This window comes from Serinus canaria, chromosome 18, assembly GCF_022539315.1.
Source record: "Serinus canaria isolate serCan28SL12 chromosome 18, serCan2020, whole genome shotgun sequence".
In the NCBI taxonomy this organism is placed as follows: Eukaryota; Metazoa; Chordata; class Aves; order Passeriformes; family Fringillidae; genus Serinus; species Serinus canaria.
The window spans coordinates 10,091,576-10,104,270 of record NC_066331.1 but is presented as its reverse complement, the minus strand read 5'-3'; the positions used below and the strand labels follow the sequence as shown (position 1 = coordinate 10,104,270).

The window sequence follows — 12,695 nt, the reverse complement described above, 5'->3', positions numbered from 1 at the left end:
CTGTCCCGCTGCCCGGTGTCTGTCTGTCCCGCTGCCCGGTGTCCATCCCGCTGCCCGGTGTCTGTCTGTCCCGCTGCCCGGTGTCCATCCCGCTGCCCGGTGTCTGTCTGTCCCACTGCCCGGTGTCCATCTGTCCCACTGCCCGGTGTCCATCTGTCCCGCTGCCCGGTGTCCATCTGTCCCGCTGCCCAGTGTCCATCCCGCTGCCCGGTATCTGTCTGTCCCGCTGCCCGGTGTCCATCCCGCTGCCCGGTGTCCATCTGTCCCGCTGCCCGGTGTCCATCTGTCCCGCTGCCTGGTGTCCGTCCATCCCACTGCCCAGTGTCCATCCCACTGCCCGGTGTCCATCCCGCTGCCCGGTGTCTGTCTGTCCCACTGCCCGGTGTCCGTCCCGCTGCCCGGTGTCCGTCCCGCCCCGCTCGGGGATGGCGGCTGCGGCCCCCGGGCTCCGCAGCGGCTCCCGCTGCCCTCCTGCCCCGGAGAGGGAACAGAGCCAGGCTGCAGGACGAGCTCCTCCAGCTGCAGCCGGGAACCCGCAGCTCATATTTCACCCCGCCAGCAGGTCTCCCACTCGGGTGACACCAAACGCGTGTCACACGCGCTGGAGGCACGGGCTGACGGCCCCCGCCCGCCCACACAGCCTCAGCCGCGATCCTGCAGCCGTCTGCTGCCTCGACGGCTAAAATAAACTGTCTGATGCACAGCCGGCACCGCGCTGCTCCGCCTGCGGCCGCACGGCAATCCAGCCGGGCTCACGCCGTGCCAGAAAGCCCCGCTCGGGTCAGCACCTGCTTGGATTTGGGGCGCTGCCACAGCCAAACCCCGCGTCTCGCTTCCTCGCATCAACAGCCCGGGACACCCCTGGTGGCCCCGTCCCGGGCGTGCACGGTGACACAGCCACCGCCACACCGCCGCCTCCCCTGGCGCAGTGCGGCACCCACGGGTACCAAGTGACCCCTTGTGCCAGCGCTGGCTGCTTGGTGAGACTGGCAGGAGACTGCCCCGTCCCTCCCTGCCACCTCCGTGTGCCACCCACGGGCACCAAGTGACTCCAAAAACGAGCGCTGGCTGCTCGGTGGGACTGCCAGGGGACAGCCCTGTCCCTGCCTGCCACCTCCATGTGCCACCCACGGGCACCAAGTGACCCCGTGTGCCAGCGCTGGCCGCTCGGTGGGACTGCCAGGGGACAGCCCCGGCCCTGCCTGTGGCACCCAGGGGGCACCAAGTGACCCCGTGTACCAGCGCTGGCTGCTCGGTGTGACTGCCAGGAGACAGCCCCGTCCGTGCCTGCCACCTCCGTGCCACCCTCTGGTGTCCCTAAGCCATCACCACCCTCGCCCCGGGCTGCAGGGCAGAGCTGATCCCCTCTGCTGTGCATCATTTCAGCTCCCTTTAGATGGGATAGACTCACCAGGTGTGGGGCTGGCAGGGGGATCCCCTGTGTCCTGTGGGGTTACACTGCTGCCAGCAGGCAGGGCTCGCTCTGGAAGTGCCCCTGAGCCCACCCTATCTCTCTTCCTCACCCTGGGACACACCCTGATGTTGCTGCAGGAAGGTCCTGCCCCACCTGTGGGGCAAAACTGTGCTGAGGATCTTCCTCTGCAAGGAGCAAAAACTCCAACATGCCCCGTGGGCTGGGGCAGGGGATGGACAGCAGATGGCTCAGAAGGAACCCGAGGGAAGTGTGAGCTGTTCCACTGCCCACTGGGGATTTTTAACTCAGAGCTCTAAGGGTGGCAACCTAAATAACAACTGTACTGTGTATTGGTACAGAAACACACCCCAAACACCCAGAGATTTCTGCATTGGTACAGGAACACACCCCAAACACCCAGAGCCCTGGGATTTCTGTATTGGTACAGAAATATATCCTAAATACACAGAGCCCTGGGATTTCTGTATTGGTACAGAAACTTATTAATACAGAAACTCCCACCTCTCCACCCCAGAAATGTCACTGTTCCCCTTTTTGTGCCTGTCCTAAAACCCTCCTGCTTTTAAGGGAAATTTTGTGGGGACTGTAGCTCTGCCCAGTGCAAACCCACCATGAGCAGAGCTCTCCTGGGCAGGCTCTGGGTGTGACACTGAAGAGCCCTCCAGGGGACCATCACCCTGTCTCATCACTGCTGTGGCACTTGGGGCTCTGCCTCAGGTCTCTCCCAGACCAGGAGCTGCTTTGCCAAAAGGACTTCGCTCACAAGCTGCTGTGTAAACAAACCCAGTGGGAGCTGGGGATTTCTGGGAGAGCTGGAGAAGGGCTGGTGGAGATCCCCAGCTCCCCAGGCAGGGATTGCTGCTCTGACCAAAGGGAGATGTGTTTGTTAGTGTGAGCAGCAGGTTCACACTAACACAGCAGGCGGGTGAGTTTACAGCGGCAGGGATATAAATAAATAGAGGGAAAAGGACTTTCCCTGCCTGGGGAGTGGCATCCTGCCCGCCCAGGGAGGGCTGCCCTTGGCCTGGATGCTGGTTGGAAGAGGAATTTGCTTCCAGGGACCTCCCTGCTGGTGTCAAAAAACTTACAGGGATTTTTTTTTGTTGTTGTTGTTGTTTTGTTTGGGTTTTTTTTTTTTTTCTTTTTTTTAGGGGCAGGGCAGGGTGAAAGCTGGAGAGAGAGAAGGGGACTGCCACCAGCGCTGTCCCCAGCACCACAGTGGCACAGAGGGCACAGGTGAGGGGACATCATTCTGCTTGTTCTCAGTGAGGAGAAAGCACTGGGGACGTGCAGGGTTTATAGGCAGGTCATGCCATGCCTGTTTTGGTGGCCAGCCTGCTCTGCTCAAGGTGACAGCACCTCTGGGAGTGCTGGGCAGAGCTCAATAAATCCTCCAGGGCTGTGGGGACAGACTGTGGGGTCCCTGAGCCCACACTCAGGGGGGCTGGGTGCAGGAAGTGCCACCTCCTCCTGCCACCTGTGTGAGATCATCCCTGTCACTGGCTGAGAGAGGGTGAGAGCAGAAGGTTCCAGAGAGACCTTAAAGTCCCTTCCAGGGCCTAAAGGGGCTCCAGGAGAGCTGGAGGGACACTAGGGGCAAGGCCAGGAGTACCAGGACACAGGGAATGGCTTCCCACTGCCAGAGGGCAGGGCTGGATGGGACATTGGGAACTAGAAATTGTTCCTTGTGAGGGTGGGCAGGCCCTGGCACAGGGTGCCCAGAGCAGCTGGGGCTGCCCCTGGATCCCTGGCAGTGCCCAAGGCCAGGCTGGACACTGGGGCTGGGAGCACCTGGGACAGTGGAAGCTGTCCCTGCCATGGCTGGGGTGGGACGGGATGGTCTTTAAGGTCCAACACTTCCAAACTTTCCTGTGATTCTCTGTGCCCCCTCCTTCAGCTCCTCATTGCCCAGTTCCATCCGAGCAGGGGCACTTTGCAGTGCCAAGGAGACCTGCTCTGCTCACCCAGCCTGGTCTCCCTGGGGTGAAAGAAATACCCAGCACACGCTGAGACAACGACCCTGGCAGGGACCGACCCGTCAGTGCCACCCTTGGCTGGGATCCTGCCCTGCATCAGGTGCCTCGCTCCCCTCTGCCAGTGCACAGACGCTTTATTGGGGTGCAGAGAGGCTGGGGGGGATGCGGTGGGGCTGCCCCCTCCCCACGCAGCCCCGGGAGTGGGGCAGCCCCAGCTCGGGGCTGTGCCAGGAGGGGACAGCAGCGGCAGAGGCGCTCGGGCAGCGCTCCCGGGAGGCCCCGTCCCCCGCCTCTGCTCCGCGGGCTGCAAGAAGTTAATTTATTTTTGGAAAAGCGGCTCGCAGAGTTTGTCTAATTCCACCCGCACCAGCTCCGTTCACTCTATTTTAAACCGGTTCTTACTGTGCTTCAAGTTTATAAAACACAATCAGTGCTCCCTGGTCAAAGCAGCCCTAACCCGTGGAGCAGGCGAGGAGCGGCAGAGCAGCATCTCCTGCAGGACGCTCTAGCTCGGCCGAAAAGCCCACAGGTAATTAATTCAAGCTTCCTTCTTCGTGTTGTCCTGTCCTCTGCCGGCTCGGTCAGGGTGACACACGGTGTGTGTGGGGACAGCTTTGGGGACACGAGCAGAGGCGGGCATCGCCGCTGCCTGCTGCTCCTCCTGGGGTTTTGAGGGGTCCCAGCGGCACCTGGCAGGTTGTGGAGTGCAGAGAGATCCCTGAGGAGCGTGGCACTCCTGCAGGAGCGGGCACAAGGTGTGTTTGGCACTCAGCCTGGCAGCGAGAGGTGCTGCGGGGGCAGCGGCTGGCTGAGCGCGGGGAGGATGGAGCTGGTGGGCCCTGGAGCTTCCTGAAGGTTCCTAAAGCTTCTGGCTGTGCTGCAGCCACTGGAACCCTGCTCTGGTGGCTTCTCTGGTGTCCCCACCCCAGCTGGCACGGTGGAACCCCCCCAGTGGCGGTGTCACCCCGCTTTTACTCCTCTTTGCCATGAGCGTGTCGCGGCTCCCCGAACTGTGCAGGGTCATGCTGGTGGCACCAGACTCTCAGAGTTTAATGCAACCTCTCGGTGACTCACTGCTGCAACCCACAAGAACTGTTCAGAACAAGCTCCCGGCATCTCTCACACGCAGAAATCCAGGGCATTTATGGAGCGCTTTGTTTCTGTTACACGAATACTTCCCAGAAGAAGCGCTGCCAGTCCGAGCGCACTGATGTCACTCGCTGAGCGCTGAAGCGCTCGCTCGGGGGAGCTTTGTCAGCCCCGTGCTGGGATCTCGGCTGGCTCGGGGTTAAAACTTTCGAAAGCGCTGCCCTGGCAGCCGCAGTCGGGGCATTTCCAGCGCCGATGGCCCGGCTGCCGAGCGGGGAGGGGGCAGCGCTGCCGGGGCCGCGCCCGCTCCGCTCCCCCGGTGCCGCCCGTGAGCATCCTCCCTCCTCATCCGAGGGGTTGGTGGCCCCCAGGAGGGTTTGGTGGCTTCCAGGAGGGACTGGTGGCTTCCAGGAGGGATTGGTGGCCCTGGTAGGGATGGCTGGCCCCCAGGAGGGTTTGGTGGCCCCCAGGAGGGTTTGGTGGCCCTGGTAGGGATGGCTGGCCCCCAGGAGGGTTTGGTGGCCTCCAGGAGGGATTGGTGGCCTCCAGGAGGGTTTGGTGGCCTCCAGGAGGGATTGGTGGTCTCCAGGAGGGTTTGGTGGCCTCCAGGAGGGCTTCATTGCTCTGGCAGGATTTAGAAGCCCCCAGAAGGGTCATGCAGGAGTGTTTTGGGGACAGGGAGGGCTCAGGGTTCAGCGCTGTTCTGAGAGCCCTCTGTATCCTGCTTTACTGCTTCCTGCTGCCTCTCATCATTTCAGCTCTGAGCATGGGGGAAAACACCCCAAAAGGCAGAAAAATGAAAGTGCTGTTCTTTGTCATTTGTCAGACGGCCCCAGGGCCAGCAGCAGGAGGTGACCCCAGGTCCCCCTGCCCAGTGCTGCTCTCTCTGGTGCTGCCTGTGTCTTCTGGTGATCCAGCTTGGAGGGGAAGGGAAATGTGGTTGTTGTGTGGAGCGTTCAGGCTAAAAATAGTTTCCCTCTCGTGCTCCATCTGAATGGGCAGCCACATATGACTGTACATGGATTTGTCTGATAGTCCCGTTTCAGTGTAAGAGACAAAATATCTTAGTTATGGCTTTGTTCTTCAGCTAACAATGGGTAGCTAAAAATATCCGACTTTGTTCCACTCAATAAAGTTTTCTCAAGGGGAGACACTAACGTTACATTTTTGCCAGATCCATGCAAAACACGGCCAAAGAAAATGCGCATTTTTGCCAACAGCTTTTCATAAAACATGGAACCGGCAGAAAACTCCGTCCTGTTGGGCTGTGCTGTCTGCTGTGCAGCATCCCAGCACTCCTGGCTGCCTCCCTCCCCGGCAGCATCCCGGCAGGGCCAGGCACAGGGGCTTCCTCCCGCCCTCCTCCTCCTCTGGGCACGCTCCAGCTGCTCCCCTGTGCCCCAGGGTTTGGGCTGGGGCACGGGCTGAGGAGATGCAGCCTGCTCGTGCCTGGCAGGGGGATGGCCCCACTGTGCCAGGGCTGGCTGCTTGGTGGGTGCTGTGTCACTCCAATTCCCTTATTTCCCTTCTGGAGACCATTCCAGAGGAGCAGGGGAGCTGAGGGTGCTGTGGCAGGAGCAGTGCCCTGTGCCAAGGCCCGGGGGGTTGGTTTGATTTTGATGCCCCTGAGCAGCTCAGGGTGCAGATGGAGCAGGGACACAGGCTGGGGGCTGATTGATGGGTGGGACACAGGCTGGGGGATGATCTGTGGCTCTTCCACCCCTCATGGCTGCACCAAACCTCCCTCTGCCTGGTGCTTACCCCACTCCTCCACCACCCCAGGTGGGCAGGACCCGTGTGTGCTGGAAAGGCCCAGCTCCAAAGGTGGGGTGCCCACCCCAAGTGTGTTTTTTGGGAAGGAGACGTGGCCTGAGGTGATTCATGCAGTGTTTGCTGCCGCAGCATTCCTGGAATGTACCTGCTTTATTTCTTGGCCTTCCTGCCTGTGACTGCAGAGGAGCTCAGCTCTGGGCTTTAGGTGACAGAGATCCAGCCCTGCTCTCAGGGGTGCCTTGCTCCAGGACACAGCCCCTGAGCTGGAGGGCAGGGACCTGCTGGGGTGGTGTTCTGCCAGGAGTGACAGGGCTGTGGTGTCCCCTCCCCAGCTCTGAGCCCCCTCCAACCCCCAGGGACCTGCTGGGGTGGTGTTCTGCCAGAAGTGACAGGGCTGTGGTGTCCCCTCCCCAGCTCTGAGCCCCCTCCAGCCCCCAGGGACCTGCTGGGGTGGTGTTCTGCCAGAAGTGACAGGGCTGTGGTGTCCCCTCCCCAGCTCTGAGCCCCCTCCAGCCCCCAGGGACCTGCTGGGGTGGTGTTCTGCCAGAAGTGACAGGGCTGTGGTGTCCCCTCCCCAGCTCTGAGCCCACTCCAGCCCCCAGGGACCTGCTGGGGTGGTGTTCTGCCAGATGTGACAGGGCTGTGGTGTCCCCTCCCCAGCTCTGAGCCCCCTCCAACCCCCAGGGACCTGCTGGGGTGGTGTTCTGCCAGATGTTACAGGGCTGTGGTGTCCCCTCCCCAGCTGTGAGCCCCCAGCAGCTGCCTGTGCACGTCCCCATCCTGGGCTAGGCGCAGACAGTCTGCAGGTGCCCCTGCTCAGTGATGTCCCCCTGTGCGTGCTGGGGACACCCCTCGTGGTGCCAGCTCACCTGTGGGCCCCCAGCACAGCCCCATGGAGGATAGGGGGGTCCAGGGATGCAGCACAGACCCCCTCACCCAGCAGAGCAGTAGCAGAAGGCACCAGACTCCTCTCTGGAAGAGAGGAGAGTCACCAGACTTCTGCTCCTCCACAGAGCTGGACCTCCCCAGCCCAATGTGTGCCCCAGAACAGCAGCCCTGCCCTGCCTGCCCTTCCCTGGCTCCCTCAGGGCTCTCAGTGCACACATGATCAGCCCCAAACCCCCCTGGCAGCCCCCTTGCCACGCTCTCCTCCAGTGCCCAGCCAACCCTTGGCATGAGGAGCCAGGGTGATCCTGAACCAGAGCTGCCAGGCTCCTCCAGGATTCCCTGGCCACTGCACCATTCCCTGCCCATGGCCCAGGCACCAGGGCTGTTGGCAGTGCCCTGGAGAAGGCACCAGGGGCTTTTCTGGCTCACGTTGATTTATGGCCCAACCTCCAGCCAAAAAATTCACCCTGCCAGCAGTGGCATTCTTGGAACAGATGCAGAGGGCTTATCAGCTGTCCCCAGGGGTTTCCTGGCTCTGAACCCGGTTCTCCCCTCTCTGCCCCCCTGTCCCCCAGGGATTCTCCCCTCCCTGCACCCCTGTGCCTCTCACGTTTCCCCCAGCCAGCTGAAAGGCAGGGCTGGGTGCTGAGCTGCTGCCCACACAGTGAGGCCCCCTCCAGCCTCTCTGCTGAGCACAGTTCCCAGTTCCAGTGACAGGAATGCTCTTCCAGGTGGTTTTGCAGCTGGGTAAAGTCCCTGCTGCCTACAGGTCCCACGTCACTGCTCTCTGCTCTCACCCTTCCTCCAGCATGGAGCCCTGCAGAGCAGGGGGCTGGGGGCATCCTCCCACTGCAGCCCTTCCCCACCAGCCAGGACCCCCCTCTCTTTGGCAGTGCAGTAAAAACAGACCTGAGAAGGTGCAGAACTCCTCTGCCCCAGCAGTGCAGCAGTGCCAGGACCCTCCTGGCAGGGCCTGGTCCTGTGGTGCTGCCAGGGCCCAAGGGGTTGGGAAATGTTGCTGCACAGGATTCCAAACATCATCCCAGAGCTCTGTCCTGCTGCCAGGCTTCATCTTCAGGGTGGTGGTGGTGAAAGGTGAACACACAGCCCTTCAGAAAGGCTCCTGAACACACTCTTTGGTTCAAGTTTTAGTTTTAGTTTTGGACAAGAAGGAAACTAAAAATATATATCTGATGTCTATCTTATATCTTATCTCTTGTATCTTATATCTATCTTCTATCTTATCTCTTATTTATTATATTTATCTCTTATCTCTTATATCATCTTATATCTTGTATCTATCTTGTATATCTTATATCTTACATAATCTTATATCTTATATCTATATTATATCTTATATCTATCTTATATCTTATATATGTAATCTTATATCTATCTTATCTCTTATCTCATCTCTTAGATCCTATAGCTTGCATCTTATCCCTTATCTCTTCTCTCTTTAGCAGCAGTGCTAGCCCTGGTTCCCTCCTGAGGAAGCCCTGCTACTCCAGGCCCTGCTCCAGCTCCTCAGGGCCATGGAGAGCAGCAGAGGCAGAGGGCTGAGGGGCACTGGGGGTGTACCTGGCACCTGCTGTGTCCCACCTGAGACACCTGCCACCAGTCTGGACTGGGAAAAGGCAGCAGTGAGCTCCTGAGAGGAGCTGGGCAGTGCCAGGAAAAGGGACAGGGCTTTGGGACCAGGGAGGAGGCTGTCCTGGCAGGGGAGGTGTACTGGCTCAGCCCTGGGTGTGGGAGGTGACCTGCTGCTGCTCCTGGAGCACAGGGCACTGAGGCTGGAGTGCTGCTCAGAGCAGTTAACCCACAGCACACAGGGGAAACAGATAAGGGATGTCTGAGCCTGGAGTGGGAGGCAGCAGCTCCTTGGAGGAGCGTGGGGTGTGCCAAGAGCCTGGGCTTGTACTCTGAGGCTGTACAAGAGCCTGCACACCCAGCCCTGCTGCCTCTGCCCCTGGGGACTCTGCCCCATGCAGGGCTGGGTGGGACCTGCTCCCCTGCACTGCCTCAGCACACACACACTGCCTGCCCAGCTCCATTTGTCAGCAAGAAATTCAACTTTCTGAAGTCTGCGAGCTTGCTAAGAATAAACTTCATAAATTAGTGAGCACATTTAAAGTGCAGCGCTGCTGGCTGATCTGGCATTTTAATCTACTGGTGAAACTATCCAGAGTGTTTGCTCAGCGTGTGGCCAAGTCCTGAAATATTTGCATGCTGCTATTGTCAGTACATCTCCTGACCCCTTGCAGAAGGATGGCAGGAGGAGTGAATTTATAAGAATCTTCCACTGGCCAAGGTAGTTGCTGTAGCACACTCCTGGAGTTATCTCCCTGAGATCATCTCTGCTGCTCCAGCCCGCTGCATCAGACACTTTTAAACAATGCAGCTGTGCTTTGTGTTCTCCAGGGCTGCAGATCCTCTTCAGTGACACACATTCCTCGCAGGTCAGCTGTGAAACATGCTGGATGTTGGCACAGGGGCAGCCAGAGCCACTCTGTGCACCCGGGAGAGGCTCCTGGAGCAGAGGCTGGGCAGAGTTAAAGTGGGGATTCATGAAAAGGCCCCAAAGGATCCACCTGGGGCAGTGCAAGAGCCCAGCCAGGGCTGCAGCCAGGATGGAGCCAGCATGGACTCAGGCTCAGGAGTTCTCACCCTTTGATGAGCTCTGCTCCATTCCCAGCCTGGGGCTCAGGGTCCAATGGAAATAAGCAGTGGGAGAGATGCCCCAGGGCAAGTTCTGTCTCTCTCTGGGGCCCCAGCACAGGCAGGAGCTGGAGCTGCTGCAGAGAGCCCAGGGAGGCTCCAGGATCAGCAGAGGATGGAGCAGCTCTGCTGGGAGGACAGGCTGGCACGGCTGGCATTGCTCACCTGGGCAGGAGGAGCTTTAAGGAGATCTAATTGTGACCTTCCAGGACCTGATGGGAGCCCACAAAGGGCCTGGAGTGACAGGAAAAGGGGGAATGGATTCACACTGGCAGAAAGCAGGTTTAGATTGGATATACAGAAGGAATTGTTCCTGGCAGGGTGGGCAGGCCCTGGCACAGGGTGCCCAGAGCAGCTGGGGCTGCCCCTGCATCCCTGGCAGTGCCCAAGGCCAGGCTGGACAGGGGTTGGAGCACCTGGGAAGATGCAGAACAGGATGGGTTTTCAGGTCCTTTCCAACCCAAGCCATCCTGGGATTCTGTTGCTCTATGAAGTGCAGAGCTGGTTTGTGTCACAGTGAATCAGGTGCACTCTGAAGGACTCTCACTGCAAGGCTGCTTCTCTATAACCAAATTCCCAGCTTTTCCTCAGCCTCTCAACATCCCTGTGCCCAGTGAGCACCAGAGCTGGGTGCTGGACACACCCAGAGGGCACTCAGGGATTGCCCTGCTGCCCTGGGAATGTTCATGTTCACCTTTGGGGACCTACAGCACAAGCTCTGCACAGCCACCCTCCCCGGGACAGACATCCTGGGGTGTCTCTGTGGCCAATGATCTGTCCCTGGATGTGTGTGCTTGTGCACAGTGACCTATTGGAATAAAATCCCAATATTGCCGGGTGGAACGTGCCTGGGCTCGTCCAGCCCTAGTGCTCAAAGGCAGCAGCTGGGGATGTTTCACCTCAGAGACACCCTTGGCTGGCTGGGAGTTGCAGTTGGGCACTCAGAATGAGTCCAGGCATGGTAGAAACTCAGTTTACCTCTGGTGGAAAGGGTTCAGGCCATGGTGAAGAGGAAAGGGAGCGGATTCTGCTGGAGGGTTAAATCCAGAGTTTATTCCAGGGTGACAGAGCTCTGAACCTTGGGAACAGCTCCAACAGAATCCAGCACGGTCTCTGTGACTTTTAAACCCACAGGGAAGGGGGAGGGAGAGGAGAGGTGAGCCACCAACCAGGTGGGAGGGGGAGGGTCTCAGGGGACAGTGACACCTGGACAGGCCAATGACCCCAGGTCTGAGAAGCATCTTTGGAACTTCTGCCAATCACCCAATGCCCTTGCTGGAGTGTGGAACCTGACAGACAGCACTTCGGAAAGGGGGCAAGGGGGAGGGGAAGGAAGAAGTTGGCACAGCTGAGGGACAGGATACAGCTTCACAGCACAACAGTGACCATTCCATCCATTGCTTTGTCTCAGCACCTCAGTGCCAGCACAGATGATTTAATCTCTTTCCAGATCGTTGATAAGGCAGGGGAACAGCCCAGGGCCCAGCCCTGAGCCCCAGGGAGCTCCTTTCCCCCCTCTGGGTGTGGAGTTCCCCCTGGCAGTCACAGCTGGGACACCCCACAGCCAGCTTTAATCTGTTCAATGTGGCCTGTGGTAATGGGGCATTGTTCTGCTTTCTCCACCAGAAGGGAACAGTGCAGTGGCCCTGCAGGAGCCCGAGTGTATCACAACACCAACATTATTGTATCAATCCAAATTGCAATTCCAGGAAGGAGGTTAACCTTAGTTTGACACCTTCTGTCTCCTGCAGGTCGGTGTGAGTTAGCTTTAACCCCATTTCTCTCCCCTCAATTTACCTGTGGCAGCCTTGGGAGGCAGAGATGATGCCCAGCCCCTCCAGAGCCAGATTCAGCCACACAAACCCTGGTGAGCAGATTTCTCCTGCAGCTGCTGGCTGCTCTGGTGCACCCACCCCGAGGCACAGCCCCCAGAATTATCATTATTCCCTTTGCACTGACAGGAGCTGCTGCTCCCTCGCTCAGGTTTGCAGCCCAAACGTTGTTCTCAGCTCTTGGCTTCCCTTATCAGCTTTCTGCACCTCCTCACTTCTCAGTCATTACAATCAGTTTCCACTTTCTTAAGTTATATATGGTTTTCTTATTTTTCACTGTTGTCTTCACTCCCCTCACGAGCCAGAGTTGTCTATTTTTTTTAAACCAGCGTTGCTTTCTTTCTCAATTGTGGGATTGTGGTTTTGGGGCAACGTGTAAAATGTTTTTCAACAATTCCCACTTAGCATTCACATTTTTCTGATTTAATTCCTTCTCCCAATTGATTTGGTTCATAATTGTTTCCAGCTCTGTGAAGCTGAATGGTTTAAGCATTAAGTGGATATATTTTCAGAACAGACCTTCACTTTAAATATTCTCTTTATTGTCATTTTGCTCTTCAGTTAAATAAACTAAAGCACTCTTAGAGACTTTTGGCATGCATTTTCGGGTCACAGAATTGGGAAATGGAAATTGTTCCTGAGAAAAGTTGTTTTCATGAAGTGTTTTTTGTCAACATATAGATTAATTTGGATAAACCGAGGCTTGTCTGAAATCTGGCAGCTTTAAGATGGCATCATCCCTCCTCTGGCAACTGAAAGCTGAGTCCAAAATTTGGTTTTGGATTCTCCAAGTTTCCCCAACATTCTGCATTTGGCAATTAAAACCAGAAATTCTTCAATCACTTTGAGTTTTTCCGGATTTAATAGAAAGTAAAATTTGTGGGGTTTTTTTTGTTTGTTTGTTTTTGTAGGAAAATTAGGTTTCTCTTTGAAATGATGAATTTGATGTCCAGAATGCCACATTTCATTGACAGGAATTTGAGC

General features: G+C 57.7%; 1 protein-coding gene across 3 annotated transcripts in view; it reads left to right on the top strand.

Annotated features, from left to right (window-relative positions):
• Positions 1–3,757: 3,757 nt before the first annotated feature.
• The window catches only part of MYOCD (myocardin), a 231,478-nt gene continuing 222,540 nt past the window's right edge, over positions 3,758–12,695 (top strand). For 2 of the 3 annotated variants that reach the window (XM_050981314.1, XM_050981313.1), the window contains exon 1: positions 3,759–3,940. The gene's annotated coding sequence lies outside the window, so the exon portion shown is untranslated. Of the gene's footprint in view, positions 3,941–12,695 lie in introns of all 3 variants that reach the window. The other variant, XM_050981312.1, reaches the window with a different exon arrangement.